Source organism: Peromyscus leucopus, chromosome 1 (genome assembly GCF_004664715.2).
Source record: "Peromyscus leucopus breed LL Stock chromosome 1, UCI_PerLeu_2.1, whole genome shotgun sequence".
Classification (NCBI taxonomy): Eukaryota; Metazoa; Chordata; class Mammalia; order Rodentia; family Cricetidae; genus Peromyscus; species Peromyscus leucopus.
The window spans coordinates 156,761,484-156,777,647 of record NC_051063.1 but is presented as its reverse complement, the minus strand read 5'-3'; the positions used below and the strand labels follow the sequence as shown (position 1 = coordinate 156,777,647).

The window sequence follows — 16,164 nt, the reverse complement described above, 5'->3', positions numbered from 1 at the left end:
ATAAACTCAAATCAGATTTCTCCTCTGAGGATGTATTAAAGGCAGGCACGCCATCAGTTATTTAGAATTACTGCCAAAAGGGCAGAGGTGAAATCTAATCATGAGGAAAAATCAGGTAAAACCAATTGAGAGACATAATACGCGGCTACAGAACTGTCCTGTACACTTAAAAAAACCTAACTGTCACGGAAGACAAAGTAAAGCTGTCCTGGATTAACGAAAGCAAAGAGACTAAATGCAAAGCATGATCCAAGCAAGACTGTGTCCAAGCTCACAGAGAAAAGCAGCTAGAAGGGCATCCTTGAGACAACCGGGGAGGTGTGAAGGCCATCCGCAGAGGGAGCGGCAGAGGGACACTGACTGGACGAGACACAAGTGTGGTCAAGTAGATGGCTCAGGGGTCAAGTGCCCGCTACAAGCAGGAGAACCTGAACTGGGATCCCCAGCTCACATGTAAGGGCCAGGAGAGCTGGGAGACCTGTAACCCAGCCCTGTGGGAAAGGAGCCAGAGACAGGTGTCCTGGGGGTCACTGGCCAGCCAGCTTGTCCACAGCAAGCTCCAGGGCCGCCCTGGAGCAAAAAACAAGGTGCAGAGCAACAGAGAAAGACAGGCAAACGTGGACAGCTGTCCTCACGTGCTCATGCTTGAGCAAGCACTCCACACATGTACATCCATACACAAGACAAAGAAACAAACTTTAGAAGAAACAAATGTGGAGATGTGTGACAAACCATTACCACAGTGCCACAGCACGACAAAACCTTACACATCTTTCCCATCTACGTAGCGTCTTTCCTTTTTCATCTATACAGCATCTTCTCTGATACACAAATCATCCCTTGGTGTTTTGTTTTATTATAATGTCTATTGTATAAATTGAGGCTCATGAACACTAAGCATGGTCCACCATCTGACCATGCTATGTATGGGACCTGCAATTTTTGTGTCTTCTTCACCGTAAAATGGGCATAGTGATATTTACGGGACAAGACTGCAAAAATTGAATGAGATCATTTTTGCCAAAGAATCCCACTCAGCAGAAGGACTTCAATAGACTCATTTCAGCTTCCATGACAACCAGCTTATACATGTACATACATACATACATACATACACACATACATACATACATACATACACACACACACATATGCCCAGTGAACTTTATTGATAGTATTCAAGAGAGTAGGGCTCCCTAAGCCCCTCCTGTTATTCTGGGGGTCTGGGATGGAAACTGTGAGGGAGATGCTCAGTGTTGGGGGCTGAGATGGGACAGGAACTGCTCAGCAGCTGAGGGCCTCTCTCTTGCTGTCCTTGCTGGGGTGGGTGATCCAGGGCAGGCTTCTTACTCCTTGAAGGCCACGGAGGCCATGAGGTCCACCACCCTGTTGCTGTAGCCGTATTCATTGTCATACCAGGAAATGAGCTTCACAAAGTTGTCATTGAGAGCAATGCCAGCCCCAGCATCAAAGGTGGAAGAGTGGGTATCCCTGTTAAAGTCGCAGGGGACAACCTGGTCCTCAGTGTAGCCCAGGATGCCCTTTAGTGGGCCCTCTGATGCCTGCTTCACCACCTTCTTGATGTCATCCTACTTGGCAGGTTTCTGCAGATGGCATGTCAGATCCATGACAGACACATTGGAGGTAGGAACACGAAAGGCCATGCCTGTGAGCTTCCTGTTCAGCCCTGGGATGACCTTGCCCACAGTCTTGGCAGCACCAGTGGATGCAGGGATGATGTTCTGGGCAGCCCCACGGCCATCATGCCACAGCTTCCTAGAGAGGCCATCCACAGTCTTCTGGGTGGCAGTGATGGCATGGACTGTGGTCATGAGTCCTTCCACAATGCCAAAGTTGTCATGGATGACCTTGGCCAGGTCGCTAAGCAGTTGGTGGTGCAGGAAGCATTGCTGACAATCTTGAGTGAATGTCATACTTCTCACGGTCCACACCCATATCAAACATGGGGGTGTTAGCAGAAGGGGCGGAGGTGATGACCCTTTTGGCCCCACCCTTCAAGTGGGCCCCAGCCTTCTCCATGGTGGTGAAGACACAGTAGACACCACAGCATACTCGGCACCAGCATCACCCCATTTGATGTTGGTGGGATCTCCCTCCTGGAAGATGGTGATGGCCTTCCTGTTGATGATGAGCTTCCCATTCTCAGCCTTGACTGTACCGTTGAACTTGCCATGGGTAGAGCCAGACTGGAACATACAGACCATGTAGTTGAGGTCAATGAAGGGGTCATTGATGGCAACAGCGTTCACTTTGCCAGACACGAAGGCAGCCCTGGTAACCAAGTGTCCAATATGGCCAAATGTGTTCACTCCAAAACTCAGGGATGAGGCTGGCACTGCACTGCATGAAAAGATGCGCCTGGCTCTGGAACAGGGAGGAGCAGAGAGCCAGCCAGCTTATCTTCACATGCAGTCAACATCAAGGCAATTTCCACTGTCGCGATTTTACATATTGGACCCCTCGTCAGCTACCTCTCCATTCCATAAGATAATTTCCTATTCAACAGGCTCCACAGCTGCCCACTGGTGTCCATGTGTTCGAGCATCCACTCAACCCCATCCAATGCTATGTGTGCAGCTGTCTATCTGGATCAGCTTTGAGGCCAGAAGGCTGAACATGATGTCAGAATATTAAGATTTATGGCTACATGGGGCAAACTAGGGCTCAAACCAACATTCTACTAAAAAAACAAAACAAAACAAAAAACCCTACAGGCAGGCAGAGAGGTGTAGAACTGAATCTTTCCCCTCAGCCTCTGCATGCTGAGAGAGGTGCTAAGCGTGGTTTTAGCCTTGGCACTAACTCACCCCCCCCCTGGAATTCTGTCACAGCTTTTTGGGTTCTTTGCTGCACCCCATCTCTCCCTCCTCTGCCAAAAAACGCTCTTTTGAAAGTCCATGTGGATTATTTGGTGTTCCAATGCTTGAGCCCACACTCCTCTGTCTAGTATTTGGGATCTTCAGTATTGAACACAGCTCTCCAGCCTCTGAATCAGCACAACTATCCACAAACAACTTACATGCTCCTCTTGTAAGATCCCACCCCCCAGGTACAGCACCCCAGCCCAGCACCCCAACTCAGGCTGTGCCCCCCCTCACTGGAGTTCTGGGTGGGTGGGGAGCACACAAGGAAAGAGGCCGACGGCTTTAGTTAACTAAGGCTTGGTCTAGGTCCTTTGGGTAGATTAACTTGTTATAGCTTTACTTTATAGATTAATTGAGAAATAGGGTAAACACTTTGACTAAGAGCAAAGTGCTAATAAGTGGCCCAGCGACCTCAGAAACAGCTGCTCCCTCCCTCCTTTGGGCCTTGCCACTGAGACAGCACTATTCCACGTGGCACTAAGTGGTGCTCACATGTCTGTCACATTGTATACAGATAATACCCGGGCCTCGTCATCTCTCTCTTCAGAGCTTTGTACAGTGCCTGGCACACAGTAGGGCCTACTCAGATGTCTGATGAGTAGAGGTCCAACATCTGCGTACCTCCCACCACAGACGTTAACAGAGTGACTTGAGTTGATCTCTGAGCTTACCCACTCCTTACGGTTTCTGGCAAATGCTTTGAGCTCGGTAAATAATGGGTGGATTCAGATGGCCCTTTATATGTTCAAAATGTAAGTCAAGAGCTAACAGAATGGTCGCCTAAGACATGCAGGAAGAGATCACCAGAGCCGAGGAAAAGCCCCCAGGTGCCTGAGGGAGGAGGCCCTTAGAAAGCAGGCCTGCGGCGAACGGGAGGCTGCGGCCCATGGCCTCCCTGTCTCCAGTCTCCCCACAAGAACAGGCGGCAGCTGCGGGGATGAACCGCTTGTATACAAGGCTCAAGAATCTTCGCTTCTACTGCGGCTGCTCAGCAGAGCTGTGGGGTCATTGTCAGGCGCAGGACACCTGAATGTGGCCCTGACCAAGAGGATCTGTGACACCCTCAGGCCCCTGACAGTCAGGAAACTTCACTTCTGCCCACTCCCCCCCACCAAACATGCTCTCCTGTGTCTCCAGCTCCCCTTAAACTTCCTATGCCACCAAGGATGACTTTATGACTTTGAACTTCTGACCCTCCTGCCCCCACATTCTGAGTCCTGGGCATCTACCAGCAGACCTGTTTCATGCAGCACCAGGTATAGAGATCAGGGTTTCCCACAGTCAGGCAAGTTCTAGGGCAGCTATTATATCTCCAGCTGGCACTTTGGCTTTTTAAATTAAAATAAAATGGAATCCCTGAGACCAGATTCTAAAGTCACATTCTTGCTGAAATTAAAAGTGAAGTCACCCAGCCTGACTGAGTTCAGTCTGGCACAACCTGCAAGTCAACAGACAAGCAGGCTGCGGTCCTGTCCCCAGGGGCACCCCGCGGGAGCCCCACTGTCTGCAGGGCAGCTCCTGGCCTAGTCATCCTCAGAGGCACCTTCTTGGTCAGCTAGGTGGCTTTGCAACTTCCCCAGTTCAAAACGAAGTTGCAGACTGTTGGGTTCTGTGCTTGGCCCCATATCCCTGACAGGGAAATAACTCCTCCCTCACTCCTGACACATTTTATCAGAATGCTAGTCAGCCTCTGCAGTTGCAAGGTGCTCGAATAACATATGCAGTAGATTGCACTCTCCATGATGTCTGCACAAACCTCCCCATTCTGCAGTGTGGCCTTGCCTCTTCCCTTAGGGTGGGGCTCATTTCTCCCTCAGTGTGGCTGCCCTTAACCTCCAGCCACAAGGTCAGGAGCAAACTAAAATGACCCTGAACTAGTATTTTGTAATTTAAATTAGTGCAGATTAATTGGACAAAACACTGACATCTGCACACATGTATGTAGATGTACTTACATTCTTATCTCTTCCTGCTGTCTCCTGCTGGTCTCCTTGGCCCCTTCTCCTCAAATAACTCCTCTACCTTCATGATTTTCTTTTTAAATCTGGATTCTGAATGTGACAGAAAACATGTGATACTTGTTTTTCTGAGTCTGAACCAACACAAAATCATAAACTTTCTTAACCTTATATCTTTGTGGGTTTTTGTTGTTGTTTTTTTGTTTTGTTTTGTTTTGTTTTGTTTTAAACTCACTGCACAGTTCTTGAATGTGAATTCTGTAGACAGCACCACGTGTCGTTGTTGAAAGGACAGGCATGGCTGGTAGAGGCTGTGAATAACCACAGGCTGACAGTATGGAGCGTGACTTCACTCCTGTGGTCTCAAGGAACGAAGCTGGCTGCTGAGCTGAGAGAACATAGGAACACGTTCTTCCCAGAGCCTCTACATAACTTCTGGCCCACCTGACACCTCGATTTAGGTTTTGTGAAATCATAATCCGGAACACAGCTGGTTCCATCCAGACTCCTGACTTCTACAACTATTAACTGAGAAACACATACTGTTGTGAGTGGTAACCTGTTGTGCATTTGAGAAAACCGATACAATAGGCAAATTGATAAATTGTAGTTCAGCTATAATGGAATACTACTCATCAAGAAGGAGCAGATGGGCCTGGAGAGATGGCTCAGTGGTTAAGAGTACTGGCTGCTCTCCCAGAAGACTTGGTTTCCATTCCCAGCACCCACATGGCGGGTCAAACCTGTCTGCAGGGCTTTTGACACCCTCACACAGACACAAGTGCATGCAGGTGGGGGAAAAGGGGAAAGATGTACCGATGAAGTAACAGGGACAGGTCTCGGCGACACACTGAATGAAGGACACCAGAGAAAAAGGAAGTGCTGAGGGTCCAGAGACATGACACTCTAAGAACGACAAATCTGGGTTACAGTGACAGAGGCCTGGGCTTGGGGTGAAGGACTGACTGGCCTTTCCAACTTCCTTTGGACTTTTCTGCTTCTTCCTGTACGCTCAGCTCAACATCAGTGTTCTGGTGGGAGCCCCACCTCAGCCCCTGGCACCCTGGCATCCATATACCCAAAGAGTCTGGAATGTTCTGGTGGAAGATCCACCTCTCTGCCCAGACCCTACTCCCCCCCCCCCAGAAAGTCCCACCAAACAAAGCTCCTCCCCCCAGAGATGCTCAAGACCACTCCCACAGGGTATTTTAAATTGCACCCTAGAAAACAGACATGTGTTTTTTCAGTCTCTCTTTCTGGTCTCCTGTCTGGGGGGCCAGAGAATCACCTGGGGACACTTTACCCATTGCACTGGGGCTTTTGCTAATTCGGTCTGATTTGGATTGCTGTGTTGGTGGAGAGGCCTGTCGGGGTGCAAACATTTTTCAACTAGAGGGTAAGGTAAGGCCCGCTCACAAGACAAACACTCTCCATGCACCTCTTTTTCTGTCACTCTGAGAAGACTCAGGCCCATTGAGTCTCATGTAGGTAGACGGTCTATCACAAGCACACACGGAAGCTCTCATGTAGGTAGACAGTCTATCACAAGCACACACGGAAGCTCTAAAACACGTACTGCGATGGGGCAAGCCGAGCCTTCCAAAGGCTATACCCCATACACTTCCCTCTTCGAGTTCCTTCTAATAGAGATCAGGGAGTGCTGCACATCCACAATAATTCAACATTTTGTGAAGCACCTTTGATCCTCCTGACTCTACCTAAGAGCTGGGATTACAGACACGTGCCACACCTGGTTTATGCAGTGCTGGGGATCAAACCCAACATTTCCTGCATGCGAGGGAGTGTGTGATCACTGAGCTACAGCCCCAGCCAGAGCTCAAATGCATATATCTTCAAGTTTCATGTTTATTTTATGTGCATGGGTGAGTACCCACCTACATGCATGTATATGCTCTTCAAGCATGCCTGGTGTCCAGGGAGACCAAAAAAGGGCTCAGATCCCCTGGAACTAGAGTTACACACCACTGTAAGCTCCCATTAGGTACTGGGAACAAAATCCACGTTCTCTGCAAGAGAGGTCAAATATTTTTGAATGCATTGTTTGTTTCCACAGTTCTAATCTAATGCTGTCAACACACACTGCCACTGCTGGCCAGGTGCAGTAGGAATTGCCAGCGGGAGACTGCCTAGCATTAGGACCTGGTCTGCAGTCAGCCAGAAGGCCTCTGTAGTAGTCCAGGTGACAGCAGGTTGGACTCCTGGCTCCATCACCTCTTTATTCTGTGAACTCGGCCATGTCACTGAGACTGTCTTAGCTCCAGTTCCTTCATATGTGTGACAGGAACCACAGTAACAACCCTAAGACTTCCCTGACGATTGACCTTAATTACTCAGACACAGTGTCCTGAGTGTGGCAGGTGCTCATACCCAGGTTCACCTGCCTTCTGTCTACTGGCTACGTGGCCCAGGACACAACACAGAAGTGTGAAACTGCAGAGGGATCAGGAAACATTTTCCCAGGACTGTTTTTTGTTTTTAAACTTTTCATTAACAAGAATTATAGAGAAAAGGAAAAGAACTCTTCCAGACATTCAGATTTTAATTCTCTCTGTGTCAGCCATTGTAGCTGCATGAGCAAAACGCCACTACTTCCATCAACTACCACAGCAGTTTGATTTCAGAGAGTGGCTCCGTGATGTGTCCAGATGTGTAGTAGAGGTAGAGTCCTATCACCACAAGGCATCTCTTCAGTGAACTATAACATCTGTGCTAGTAACAGCAAAAATGTGCTCAGAAGATTTCTAATAGACGTGGGGCTTAAATGGCTCAGCAGTTAAGAGCCCTGGCTGCTCTTCCAGAGAACCTGGGTTCAATTTCCAGCACCTACATGGTGGCTCACAGCCATCTGTAACTCTAGAGATCAGATGCCCTCTTCTGGCTTCCACGGGCACCAAGCATGCACATGTACACCAACATACGTGCAGGCAAGACACCCATACACATAAAATAAAAATGAAATCTAAAATCTTGTGTAAGTTGGACTAAGGACGTAGCCCAGTTGGTATGGTGCTCGCCTAGCATGCAAGAAGCCCTAGCTACCATAAGTACCACATAAATTGGGTGCAACGGGCAGCATATATCTGTGATTCCAGCATTCGGGAGATGGAGGCTGGAGGGTCAGGAGCTCCAAGTTATCCTTGGCCACACAACAAGCATGAAGCTCCAGGAGACCTCTTTTCTCTTTACATTATCAAAGTGACTTGGAAGGACATTCACTCGCCGTACATTTAGTGAACACATACCACGTGCCCAGGTCCCATCACAGCACAAGGGACACAGAAAAGATGACAGTGTCCTTGGCTCCTGGGAGTCACCAATGGCTTAAAGCTTGCTTTACTAAGAGTCCAAAGTTGGCTGGAAGATGGCCAAGGGGTAAGAAGTAGCATGGGTAACCATGTAGGTCTTGGCACTAAAAGTCCAAGTTTGAATCCTGACTCCACCATGTACAAGCTACATGATGCTGGACAAGCTTCCTCTGTGTCTTCAAACACAGAAATAACAAGAGTCACTATTTTGCTAATAACAACAGTTGCTATTTTGCTAGGTTTTTATGAGACTTGAGTTTATTACTACATGTAAAATGCTTACAGCAATATCTTCACAAAGAAAGCACCCAGCGCATGACAGCTGTTCCTAACACCCGTAAGACATCAATCTCAGCTTTGACAGCTGAGTAGACTTTAAATTTGATCATCCCATCCATCCGCCTCTAACTTCTTACGGGAGCTGACAACCACCCTGGCTTTCCGATTTGCTACATCCTAATGGCTTCCGATGCATTCATTATTAAGATCTGCTTTTATTCTCTAATAACCTTTTTAGTTTATTGAGTCAATGGTTCAGGAACCTCACCTAGGAGATCGGCGGGGAAGTCAACAGACTGCCGGCCATTCCAAGTACTTCCTCTCACGTAAATACTCAGACATGAACTGTGTGGTTACGCCGATCCTAACCACCAGGTGCTCCTCCCATGTGTAGATGCACACACGAGGGCACCTGGGCCTAGGGTATGTAAAGGGGCACAGAGGGCCCACCTGAAATTCAAAGAGAACAAGGTCCGCTGTGAGCTCTCCTACCTGTCCTGTAAAAGGCAGGCACGTGTATAAATAAGAAGGGACACCAGAGAGGCCTGTGACTGGTGGCGGCTATGCTGAAGAACACTAAGCACCACGGGAAACAGGCAGTTCACTTACACTTCAAGTTCCAATGCTCAAAACACAATTACTACCTCCCCTTCCCAGCCCCATACCCGGCTGCCCCCCAAACCCTCCGGAGTCAGCCCCCTGCCTCCACTCTTCCTTGCAGTCACCTCTGTCTCATCTCCTCAAGGGCAGCCACTGAGTCCTAACACTCCACATCCCCAGTCCCGCCCTCCCGCTGCCATGGACTGTTCAGCCCAGGGAACATGTGTCCGGGATGATTGCAACAGCTTCTTAGCATTTCCTCTCCGTGCTTCCAATTCTCTCCAATCCACTGGGGTCCAAGGTAACCTTTGTAAATCTAAGCTCGGGCTAACACCTCCCCTGCTCAAAGCCTGCCCGTGGCTCCCCTGTGCCTACATGAATCCAGCCAGACACTTCCATGTTCATCAATGAACAGGCGCAGCTCACCTTCAGAGGCTCAGATATCACGGCATCTCCCCCAGCTCTGTGATCCGATCAAAGTGGAGAGAACACCGGTGGTCCCTGGTGACACCAAGTGTCTCTGCCAGCCTCACCCTCTCTATGTCCTCCCACTTCAGCTCCTTCTGGGGAAAAACTGTCACCCTTTCCACTCAGTGGTATCTAACTTTGTGATGTCTTCCTGGACCCCTGGCTAGAATACATTTTAACTCACAAGACTATCCAGAGGGTTAAGTAAGACTGAGGTGTCAATCACCACTGCACAGTAGGTCTCCCCAAACTAAAAACACAGTCTGCAGGAGACACACAGCCAGGTTCATGCTGGGGACTACTCACAATGGGGATGAAGGATTAGAATACGAAAGAGCAAGAATGGGTGGCATGATAGATTTCTGGAGTTTGAGTTGGTTGTCTATTTGCTTTGGGGACAGAGTCTCATGTTGCTCTGGCTGGCCTCAAATTCACAGAGATGCACCTGCCTCTGTCTCCTGAGTGCTGGAATTAAAGCATGAACTACCACCCTCGGCCCAATTCCTGGAGTTTAAAGCTGAAAAGCAGGGCAGTGTTTGAAGTCCATTAGTGTCCACGGTGGATGAAGAACAAAGGCCCAGGAAATCACTAAAAAGTGTTACAGTGATCCAGGACAAAAGGTACCTCCACCTGCTGTGGGACAGACAGACAGGGACACCTGAACTTCCAGGAAATGCCCAGGGAGTAAGACGGTAGAGCTGGGGAGTGCTGAAAAGACTCCATGACTAGAGGACTCTTCACAGGCTCAGTCACAGGGACTCTGGGCCTGGGAAGCTGGAAGAGGCTGGCTAGGACAACGGAGAGCTGTTGGAGGTGGGGAGGGTGCAGAGGAAGCAGCACATATAAGAAAACATGTGGACATACTTGTTTGGAGGTGGTACACAAGCAGGAATGGGGAACTGGAGTTTGGTCATCGTGAGGGACCAAGAAGCCAATTGATTCGTATGTGTGTGTACACTCATGTTTGTGCGTGGGGAGGTAAGTACATGTGTATATATGCATGTTTGTGGGGGTGCACATGTGTGTGCACAAGTATATATATGCATGTGGGGGCCAGAGACAATCATTTAGAAATGCCACCCACCTTTGGGACAGGGTCTTACTGGGCTGGGACTCACCACTCAGGCTAGGCTAGCTGACTGGGAAGAACCAGGGATCCAGCCTCACCTTCCCAATTCTGGGATTACGGGCATATGCCACCTTTCCTGGCCTTTCTACACGGGTGGTAGGGATAGAACTCAGGCCCTCATGCTTCTGAGATGGGTATTTCATTGATGGAGACATCCCCCTAACACTAGCCTGTCAGAAGCCATCTTAGAGACAGGTGAAAAGACCTTCAAGGATGAACATGCCCCTTTCTGGGGGACAAGGGATGTCTACTATCCACCAGACACCACCTGCCCAGAGAAGAGGACTTCCAGGTGGCCTCTCCTTCCTCACCCTGAAAAGGCACGTCTATGTTCCAACAGGGTGCTCCCCAAAGAGGGCCTAGATTGGTTAAGTCAGAGTGCCAGTGCCTCTTCCACATTAAGAGTTGGCTTGTTTGGGGGGACTGGAGAGATGGCTCAGAGGTTAAGAGCACTGACTGCTCCTCCTAAGGTCCTGAGTTCAATTCCCAGCAACCACATGGTGGCTCCCAACCATCTGTAATGAGATCTGATGCCCTCTTCTGGCCTGCAGGGATATGTGCAGACAGAACACTGTATACATAATAAATAAAATCTAAAAAAAAAAAAAAAAAAAAGAGTTGGCTTGTTTGGAAAGGAAATGTATTATCTATAGCCCAAAACCCGGCGCAGCCTCAGGGTCTGAAGTTCACTCACTGGATAGCCTTGAGTTCGTCACTTAAACCCTCCGGGGCTCAGTGTTTTTTGGGAACCACGTTCACCAGGCCGCATACTGGAGGAAAATCCAGGCCATTTCAGGAGGTATGTGAACTGTAAGCTCCACACTCAGCACTTCATCTGAAGCCACGGGTCAAGCTTGCCCTCTCCCTGCAAAAGCGAAGGCTGTACAGAAACACGAGGCCGGGCAGAGGAGGGAGCTTAGGGGAAGGGCAGACACGTGGCCGGGCCCTAATCACAAGAAACTACAGCTAGAATATTAAAGCTGGCCTGGGAACGGAGGTAATTCATCTTCAATGCAATAAAAATATTCAATTCGTTCACTTGAGAGAAACGGCAAGAGAGAAGATAGATAGGTGTTTTTTCCCTCCCTGTCCCGACAAGGTTGTTCGGGATGATGATCATAGGACATTTAATGAACGCCGACTCTAAGAGCCTGAGATGTAAACAGGCAGAGGACGACGAGCAGCCTGGGCAGCCAGCAGCAGAAGCGGACACTGTAGAGCTGACACAGAGGACATGTGGGTTTGGAATCATGCAGGTGGCAGCAGAGGTGACAGGAAGGGAGACCCGGGACACCGCAGGGCTAGCACCACGGGATCTGCTGAGGGAGCAGACACAAGGAAGGACGCGCTACACATCAAGTACCCGGCCTGTTAACCACACCAGACCTGGGCGGTGGGGGTCAGCCCGGGTGGCAGGAGGAAAGTCACAGAGCGAAGGGGACGGGGCGTCCCTCTGCACCTCTGTCCCCAAAGTGTACCAGGCACACAGCGTCAGCAGTGAACAACGCGATCCTGCCCCCACGTCGCCAAGCAGACCTTGATGGCATGACCACGTCTGCTCTGAGCCTGAAGTTGAAGAGGGGAACCTGGGACTGTGGGTTTCTATTCTGGGAGGTGCTAAGGAGTTGAGATGAAAGGATGCCTCGGGCCCTGTGATGGTTTAGTGAACCACACACTTTCTTCCTCTCACAGGACTGGGCGTTCCGAGGAGCAGAAAACTATTTCCAGAGCCAATCCTGAGGAGAGCAGCCCACAGCCTGACTGCTCAGCAGCGTGGAAGTTCTCAAGTAAGAGGCTTCGGGCTTTCCCAGCTACCCAAGTGTGGCCAGGCATGCCTAGTTCAGGAAAGACTACCCAAAGGTGCACCGCACCTTCACTGCAGGCCCTCACCTTGCCGCCCTCTACGTGACCTCTCTTCTCTACCCCTTCCAACCAGGTCTGACTCCAGTGACAAGTCCTGATGGAACCTCAAAATAAGAACATGACGCAATGTTGAGACTGGGCCAGCCTCTGTGTGAAACCCTTCCTAGATGCCAAGATGCCTTCCTCTCCTTCCCTGTCTTTTCACAAGTCCTCCCCACCACTTCCAGCAAGGCCTCCTGACTCGGAGTGGATATAACCCTCGAAGTCCACAGAAATGGTTCCAGGGCATCATGTAAAACACGCCACAGTATGACAGCACAGAAGGCAGCAGTATGTGGCCTGCACTGTCTCTTCCATCCCCGGGTTCCCAAGGTCACAGGAAACCCGTTTTCACAGCCAGAACGTCTCAGGACAATTCTGATGGGCTCTTTTGTCCCTGTGTTCCACTTGGGTCCAGCGAGAGACTACTTGACATCTGAATGGTCAATTATCTCCCACGACATGTTGGCCTTGAAAGATCCTATCAAAGTGGTTCATTTGGTGCATCTGTCAGGAAATGGGCACGTGGTCCTTCATTTCAGTGCCTCAATACTTGGTCCAAAGACCACCCTGAATTAAGGCCTTCCAAAGGATCTCAGAAAATTGTTAGACAGACTGTTTTCACTCTCCCTCTGATGTCTCCTCAAAGGGAAAGATGCACTGCGCAGAGTGAAAGTATTCTAACAAAGGTTGCCATTAAAGCAAATTCCAGTCAATTTAAGTGGGAATTATTGAAAACAATTTCTCAACAAAATGAGTCCAATTTTCTCACAGAATTACATAAAGGCACAACAGTCTGGGTTCTTGCCACTGGGCTTTTTCAGTTCTGAGAATCTGCCTTTACACTGAGCTGAGACCCATTCCTACCAAGCATTGCCGGAGACCCAGGGCCAAGTGGAAGGTGCACACCAGCCTGCCAGTGCTGCTCTGGGGAGACCCGGGGAAACGGAGGGCACCGTGGCACAGGTGGGATCTGAGTGACCTGAGCTCCTGAGATCCAAGGCTGGCCGGGCTCAGTGCTCCTTCCCTAATGTGTGACTTAAGAGTGGAGCGTGTCAGGTAAACTGTGACTTTACACACAGGCCTAAAACCGAAAGGGAACTTGAATGTCCTCAGAGTGGCATTGGAAACAAGACCACATATGCAAATGGGCGTGGCATGGTCCTGACAACATTAGGCTGGCCCACACTCTCGCTTTTCCTGTCTGTGCCTTAGCTTGCAGTGTGGATGAGCAGGTCCTTAGGGGCCCAGGCAGTCTCCCATCTGAGACAGACTCCAGCTCCAGGCTACCCAGGAGGTCATCGGCATTCACAAGGCAGTCCTGAGACCTGCTTGGCAAGCTCTGACGGTATCCCCTCCACCCCTTCTTCCCTTGACCAAGTCCTTGGTGCCTTCAAGAAGCTTCTCCTGTCCCTCTGGGGGCTCAGCACAAGAACCTGACATAATGGGGTGAGGAGGGCGAGATAAGGAAGGGACAGCAGGAGACGTGCAAACGGAAAAACGACTGGCCCTTTTGCTCATCACTCTGTAGCCCTCTCACACCCTGCCAGCCAGCATCTCAATATGCCAGCTCCGGAAATCCCAAAGCTTTGATGGTTTAGAAAACTGGGGAGGCTGATGGTTCCATCTGAACCAGTCTCAATCTTCTTTACCTGAACCCAAAGCCAACCCTCCCCCAGCGCTGCCCCCGGGGCCGGGCCGTCAGGTATAAAAGCTTTGTCCATCCACAGAGACACAGACGGCAAAATGGCCACAGGAACAATCACCTGCAGAGGGGGAGGGGAGGCCACAGCGCTGAGCTGCCGCTGGGTGGGGGCTGGGTGCTCCGAGGCTCGGCTCAGGCGGCTCAGGCGGTAGGAGACAGTGCCATGCTGTGGCCACCTGCCGCCTCTGCGCAGCCTTCTGCAGCCTCTGCAGGTACCGGAGGAGGCCTGCTTCCTGACCCACTTTCCTGCCCATCTCTATTTAGCCGTTCGCCGGTGATGCTCCTGGCATGCCAATCAGATGCTGCAGCCGGCGGTGCGGCTCGTTACGACAAATTCACAGCTCCTAGTAAACTCGGTGGAAAAGTACTGCGCCGAGCAGCCTAATTAAACTGACGCAATTTCCACAGCCACACAAGAAAAAGCCAACACCGAGGAAAAGGAGAGAAAGGAAGAAAAGCCGTGCATTTGGGGGCTGGAGGAGCTGACTCGGGTTGTGAGGCACTTGAAGGAGTCTTTGTGGCCCACACTTGCCAAGTCTAGAGCCCTGGGTGAGACTCTGAAAGTGCAGGGAAGGACTAGACTTCAAGTCCGCAGGCTGTACTACCCTACCTCACCTCATGACCTTGGACAAGCTATTCCTGTCTTGGGGAAAAGAGGAACTATCGAGCTAGACTTCCGTTAAAACAGCCTGTGAGTCTTATTCTCTAGACTGCCAAACTGTCAAACTTATGACAGAAAATAAAAATAAAAAAAATTCACGTACTGTCACCAGACCCCACGAAAGAACTGAACTAGAGACTTCCGTTCTGGTTCCGTTTCGGCTGCCAGCTTATTGTGACTTTGGGCAAACCACATGACCCCTAGAAATTTCAAAGTCTTCATCAGAGGAAGAGGCTGGGCTGGGTAGACTCTAAGGGGGAAATTCCAATACTCCGTTCTGTCAAAGGCTGAGGACCTCAGTCCTGTCTTCTCAATGCCACTAGTTATGGTGACCCACATCAGGCTTTCTCTTCTCTGGGAGGGAAGAAATAAGCTGTTCTTGCCCCTCAGTTTAAAAATTTAGTCTAGAAACTCAAGGCAGAGATGGTCTCTTTTTCCTCTTGTTGAGACAAAGCAGCAAATAAGGCCGTGAGGTGCCTTTGTCGCCCTCTCTCTGGTCCTGCTGCTGGAGGGCTGGAGACAGGAATGAGGATGGCCTGCAGGGATGTGCCGAGAGGCGCACACTGAAGGAACGCCATGGACACTGACCCTCTCCTAAGGACCGAGCAGAAGACGTGGCAGGGGTGGAAGAGTGTGGGTGGGCATGCACAACCAGCCCAGAAGCAGCTGTCAAGTGAAGGAAGGGGCAGCAAGGCGGAGAAATGACGGTGGGCGGAGCGGCACCAGCCGGACAGACAGCTAGCCACATCAAGACACCCAACCCCGGCACATGGGAACCTCTACACCTGTTATCACTGCCACAACCTCAGCTCGACCTGGGCCTCAGTCACTGCCACCGGGAGTCTCCCCTAAACACTCTTCTAAGCAGAGTCAACAACGCCTCCACGGCAGCTCTCTAAGTAGACCTCCTCAGCAGCATAACCTAGCCACGTCGCCTCCCCGTTTCATCCTTCTCACATCCCTGCCTTAGCAAGGTCAAGGAGCTGGCCATTCTCCAAGCATGCAATGCCTCGTCCCCATATAAGTACCTGTTTGTGTCTTACCTACGATTCCCCAACCACTACTGCCACCCAGCCACTCACTAAAGCAACTTCAACTCACCCCAGGGCTCAGTTCAGACACACTCTGTTGCAGAAAGACCTCCCTGATCCCTGGATCTGGATTACATGGACCCCTCCTGCACTTCAGCAAACACCTTCCATTTTTACAATTACAACTTTTACCATAGCGAATGTTGAGAGTCCCTGTGGT

The 16,164-nt window shown here is 50.2% G+C and overlaps 1 protein-coding gene and 1 pseudogene across 1 annotated transcript in view; both read right to left on the bottom strand.

Annotated features, from left to right (window-relative positions):
* The window catches only part of Sergef (secretion regulating guanine nucleotide exchange factor), a 213,008-nt gene that overhangs the window by 84,456 nt on the left and 112,388 nt on the right, over nt 1-16,164 (bottom strand).
* LOC119087301 lies at nt 1,161-2,554 on the bottom strand (annotated as a pseudogene).